Here is a 6000-nt window from a genome sequence, read left to right on the forward strand (position 1 = left end):
TCATGTCTTCTGCCCATTTCTTGATTGGATTCTTTGTTCTTTGGGTGTTGAGTTTGAGGAGTTCTTTATAGATTTTGGGTACTAGCCCTTTATCTGATATGTCATTTGCAAATATCTTCTCCCATTCTGTTGGTTGTCTTTTGGTTTTGTTGACTGTTTCCTTTGCTTTGCAAAAGCTTTTTATCTTGATGAAGTCCCAATAGTTCATTTTTGCCCTTGCTTCCCTTGCCTTTGGTGATGTTTCTAGGAAGAAGTTGCTGCGGCTGAGGTCGAAGAGGTTGCTGCCTGTGTTCTCCTTTAGATTTTTGATGGACTCCTGTCTCACATTTAGGACTTTCAACCATTTGGAGTCTATTTTTGTGTGTGGTGTAAGGAAATGGTCCAGTTTCATTCTTCTGCATGTGGCTGTCCAACTTTCCCAACACCATTTGTTGAAGAGACTGTCTTTTTTCCATTGGACATTCTTTCCTGCTTTGTCAAAGATTAGTTGACCATAGAGTTGAGGGTCCATTTCTGGGCTCTCTATTCTGTTCCATTGATCTATGTGTCTGTTTTTGTTCCAGTACCATACTGTCTTGATGATGACAGCTTTGTAATAGAGCTGGAAGTCCGGAATTGTGATGCCGCCAGCTTTGCTTTTCTTTTTCAACATTCCTCTGGCTATGCGGGGTCTTTTCTGGTTCCATACAAATTTTAGGATTATTTGTTCCATTTCTTTGAAAAAAGTGGATGGTATTTTGATGGGGATTGCACTGAATGTGTAGATTGCTCTAGGTAGCATTGACATCTTCACAATATTTGTTCTTCCAATCCATGAGCATGGAATGTTTTTCCATTTCTTTGTGTCTTCCTCAATTTCTTTCATGAGTATTTTATAGTTTTCTGAGTACAGATCCTTTGCCTCTTTGGTTAGATTTATTCCTAGGTATCTTTTGGTTTTGGGTGTAATTGTAAATGGGATCGACTCCTTAATTTCTCTTTCTTCTGTCTTGTTGTTGGTGTATAGGAATGCCACTGATTTCTGTGCATTGATTTTATATCCTGCCACTTTACTGAATTCCTGTACGAGTTCTAGCAGTTTTGGGGTGGAGTCTTTGGGGTTTTCCACATAAAGTATCATATCATCTGCAAAGAGTGAGAGTTTGACTTCTTCTTTGCCAATTTAGATGCCTTTTATTTCTTTTTGTTGTCTGATTGCTGTGGCTAGGACTTCTAATACTATGTTGAATAGCAGTGGTGATAGTGGACATCCCTGCCGCGTTCCTGACCTTAGTGGGAAAGCTCTGTTTTTCCCCATTGAGAATGATATTCGCTGTAGGTTTTTCATAGATGGCTTTTATGATATGGAGGTATGTATCCTCTATGCCTATACTCTGAAGAGTTTTGATCACGAAAGGATGCTGTACTTTGTCAAATGCTTTTTCTGCATCTATTGAGAGGATCATATGATTCTTGTTCTTTCTTTTGTTAATGTATTGTATCACGTTGATTGATTTGCAGATGTTGAACCAACCTTGCAGCCCAGGGATAAATCCCACTTGGTCGTGGTGAATAATCTTTTTAATGTACTGTTGAATCCTATTGGCTAGTATTTTGGTGAGAATTTTTGCATCCAGGTTCATCAGGGATATTGGTCTGTAATTCTCCTTTTTGATGGGGTCTTTGTCTGGTTTTGGGATCAAGGTAAAGGTGACCTCATAAAATGAGTTTGGAAGTTTTCCTTCCATTTCTATTTTTTGGAACAGTTTCAGAAGAATAGGTATTAATTCTTCTTTAAATGTTTGGTATAATTCGCCTGGGAAGCCATCTGGCCCTGGGCTTTTGTTTTTTGGGAGATTTTTGATGACTGCTTCAATTTCCTTAGTGGTTATAGGTCTGTTCAGGTTTTCTGTTTCTTCTTGGTTCAGTTTTGGTAGTTGATACATCTTTAGGAATGCATCCATTTCTTCCAGGTTATCTAATTTGCTGGCATAGAGTTGCTCATAATATGCTCTTATAATTGTTTGTATTTCTTTGGTGTTGGTTGTGATCTCTCCTCTTTCATTCATGATTTTGTTGATTTGGGTCATTTCTCTTTTCTTTTTGATAAGTCTGGCCAGGGGTTTATCCATCTTGTCAATTCTTTCAAAGAACCAGCTCCTAGTTTCGTTGATCTGTTCTACTGTTCTTTTAGTTTCTATTTCACTGATTTCTGCTCTGATCTTTATCATTTCTCTTCTCCTGCTGGGTTTAGGCTTTATTTGCTGTTCTTTCTCCAGCTCCTTTAGGTGTAGGGTTAGGTTGTGTACTCGAGACCTTTCTTGTTTCTTGAGAAAGGCTTGTATTGCTATATACTTTCCTCTTAGAACTGCCTTTGCTGCATCCCAAAGATTTTGAATAGTTGTGTTTTCATTTTCATTGGTTTCCATGAATTTTTTAAATTCTTCTTTAATTTCCTGGTTGACCCATTCATTCTTTAGTAGGATGCTCTTTAGCCTCCATGTATTTGAGTTCTTTCCGACTTTCCTCTTGTGATTGAGTTCTAGTTTCATAGCATTGTGGTCTGAAAATAGGCAGGGAATGATCCCAGTCTTTTGGTACCAGTTGAGACCTGTTTTATGACCTAGGATGTGATCGATTCTGGAGAATGTTCCATGGGCACTAGAGAAGAATGTGTATTCTGTTGCTTTGGGATGGAATGTTATGAATATGTCTGTGAAGTCCATTTGGTCCAGTGTGTCATTTAAAGTCTTTATTTCCTTGTTGATCTTTTGCTTAGACGATCTGTCCATTTCAGTGAGGGGGGTGTTAGTCCCCCACTATTATTGTATTGTTGTCAATGTGTTTCTTTGCTTTCGTTATTAACTGCCTTATATAATTGGCTGCTCCCATGTTAGGGGCATAGATATTTACAATTGTTAGATCTTCTTGTTGGATACACCCTTTAAGTAGGATATAGTGCCCTTCCTCATCTCTTATTACAGTCTTTGGTTTAAAGTCTAATTTGTCTGATATAAGGATTGCCACCCCAGCTTTCTTTTGGTGTCCATTAGCATGGTAAATGGTTTTCCACCCCTTCACTTTCAATCTGGGGGTGTCTTTGGGTCTAAAATGAGTCTCTTGCAGACAGCATATCGATGGGTCTTGTTTTTTAATCCAATCTGATAGCCTGTGTCTTTTGATTGGGGCATTTAGCCCATTTACATTCAGGGTAACTTGAAAGATATGAATTTAGTGCCATTGTATTGCCTGTAAGGTGACTGTTACTGTATATTGTCTGTGTTCCTTTCTGGTCTATGTTGCTTTTAGGCTCTCTCTTTGCTTAGAGGACCCCTTTCAATATTTCTTGTAGGGCTGGTTTCGTGTTTGCAAATTCCTTTAGTTTTTGTTTGTCCTGGAAACTTTTTCTCTCTCCTGTTTTCAATGACAGCCTAGCTGGATATAGTATTCTTGGCTGCATATTTTTCTCATTTAGTGCTCTGAATATATCATGCCAGTCGTTTCTGGCCTGCCAGGTCTCTGTGGATAGGTCTATTGCCAATCTAATGTTTCTATCAGTGTAGGTTACATATCTCTTCTCCCAAGCTGCTTTCAGGATTTTCTCTTTGTCTCTGAGACTCATAAGTTTTACTATTAGATGTCGGGGTGTTGACCTATTTTTATTGATTTTGAGGGGGGTTCTCTGTGCTTCCTGGATTTTGATGCCTGTTTCCTTTCCCAAATTAGAGGAGTTCTCTGCTGTAATTTGCTCCATTATACCTTCTGCCCCTCTTTCTCTTTCTTCTTCTTCTGGGATCTCAATTATTCTAATGTTGTTTCGTCTTATGGTATTGCTTATCTCTCGAATTCTGCCCTCGTGATCCAGTAGTTGTTTATCTCTCTTTTTCTCAGCTTCTTTATTTTCCATCATTTGGTCTTCTATCTCACTGATTCTCTCTTCTGCCTTGTTTATCCTAGCAGTTAGCGCCCTCATTTTTGCTTGCACCTCATTAATAGCCTTTTTGATTTCGACTTGGTTAGATTTTAGTTCTTTTACTTCTCCAGAAAGGGTTTCTCTAATAACTTCCATGCTTTTTTCAAGCCCAGCTAGTATCTTTAAAGTGATGATTCTGAACTCTAGATCTGACATCGTACTAATGTCTGTATTGAGTAGGTCCCTGGCAGTCGGTACTGCCTCTTGTTCTTTTTGCTGAGGTGATTTTTTCCGTCTTGTCATTTTGTCCAGAGGAGAATAGATTAGTGAGAGAACAAAATGCTAACAGGGTAACAACGTCCCCAGAAAATATACTCTAAACAAATCAGAAAAGACCTGAAGCAGTAGGAAAAGAAAGGGAAAGAGAGAAAAAAGAAAAAGATAAAGATAAAGATAAAAACAAACAAAAACAGAACAAAACCAAAAAAAAAAAGAATATGATCAAATATGATCAGGCGGGTATATAGATCAGTGCCACACACTAGATTTTGGGTGTATTTTGGTCTGTTAGAAGGAAGTGCCTCCCAAAATTTTAAAGAAAGAAAAACTTATATATGTACAAAAATAAGGGTTGATATGATGAAGGGATGGAATATGACTGTAAAGATGGAAATTATAAAAAATTTTATAAAAGGAATTGATACGAAGTTGTTTTAAAAAAGAAAGAAGAGGATTTAAAAAAAAAAGAAAATAAAGGGAGAGAATGTGATCAGGCAGGGGAGTAGAAAAAAACCATACACTAGAGATTTAGGGTATATTTTGATCTGTTAGAAGAAACTATCTCAAAATTTTAAAGAGAGAACAACTTTATATATGCCAAAAATACGGGTAACTACTATGAAGGGATAGAATATGACTAAAAATGAAAAATAAAAATGTTTTTTAAAAAAGGGATTGATAAGATGTTGGTTGAAAAAGGGAAAAAGAAAAATTCAAAAAAAAAAAAAGACAGTTAAAAAAAAGATTAGCTTTGAAAGACTAAAGAATCATGGTAAAAAAGCCATAGAGTCTATGTGCAGTATTCCCCTAGCGCTGGAGTTCTGCCGTTCTCATTGATCAGTAAACTTGGTCTTGGCTTGCTGTTCTCGCTGATCTCCTGGGGGAGGGGCCTGTTGCCGTGGTTCCCAAATGTCTTTGCCGGAGGCGGAATTGCCCCGCCCTTGCTGGTCCGGGCTAAGTAATCTGCTCGGGTTTGCTCTCGGGAGCTTTTGTTCCCTGCAAGCTTTCCGTACAGCTTTGGAGGCCGAGAGTGAAAATGGCGGCCTCCCAGTCTCCGCCCCGGAGGAGCTGAGAACTCGGGGCCCTGCTCCTCAGTGCGCCCCCAGAGAAAAGCAGTCAGTCACTCCCGTCTCCCCGGTCTCCGGCCGCACTCTGCGCTCCCCCGGCCTGTGACCGCGCGTTTCTATCTGGCACATGACCCCGGGTGGAGTCTCCAAACCCAGCAGATCCCCGCGGTGCGCTCCCGCACCTCTCCTCCCGGGGGAAGAAGGTGAGTCTCCCCGGATCTGCCGCTTGTTGGGTCCCTGCTGGAGGAGCAGTGGCCTGACTGTGCCGCGGATCACGGTTTATGGCATCCCCGAGCTGAGAGCCCGCGCCTCGGCTCCGTCTCTGCAGCCGGCTTCCCCGCTCTGATACCTGGGAGCTCGGCCGCACTCAGGCACCCCCGGTCTTTCTGTGACCCCGAGGGTCCTGAGACCACACTGTCCCACGAGGTTTCCACCCCCCGCTTAGCCACCGGAGTGACGTCCCTCAGCGGAGCAGACTTCTAAAAGTTCCGATTTTGTGCTCCGTGGCTCTATCACTTGCCAGAAGCGGCCGACGGAGGCCCCTCCCCCGCCGTCTATCCTCCCGAATATCGCCACGGATTCACTTCTCCGCACGTCCTACCTTCCAGAAAGTCGACGCTTTTCTGTTCAGAGAGTTGTTGCTCTTCTTTTCTTCGATCTCCTGTTGAGTTTGTAGGTGTTCAGAATGGTTTGATCCCTATCCAGCTGAATTCCTGAGACCAGACGAAATCCAGGTCTCCTACTCCTCCGCCATCTTGCTCT

Source organism: Halichoerus grypus, chromosome X (assembly GCF_964656455.1).
Source record: "Halichoerus grypus chromosome X, mHalGry1.hap1.1, whole genome shotgun sequence".
NCBI classification, from domain to species: Eukaryota; Metazoa; Chordata; class Mammalia; order Carnivora; family Phocidae; genus Halichoerus; species Halichoerus grypus.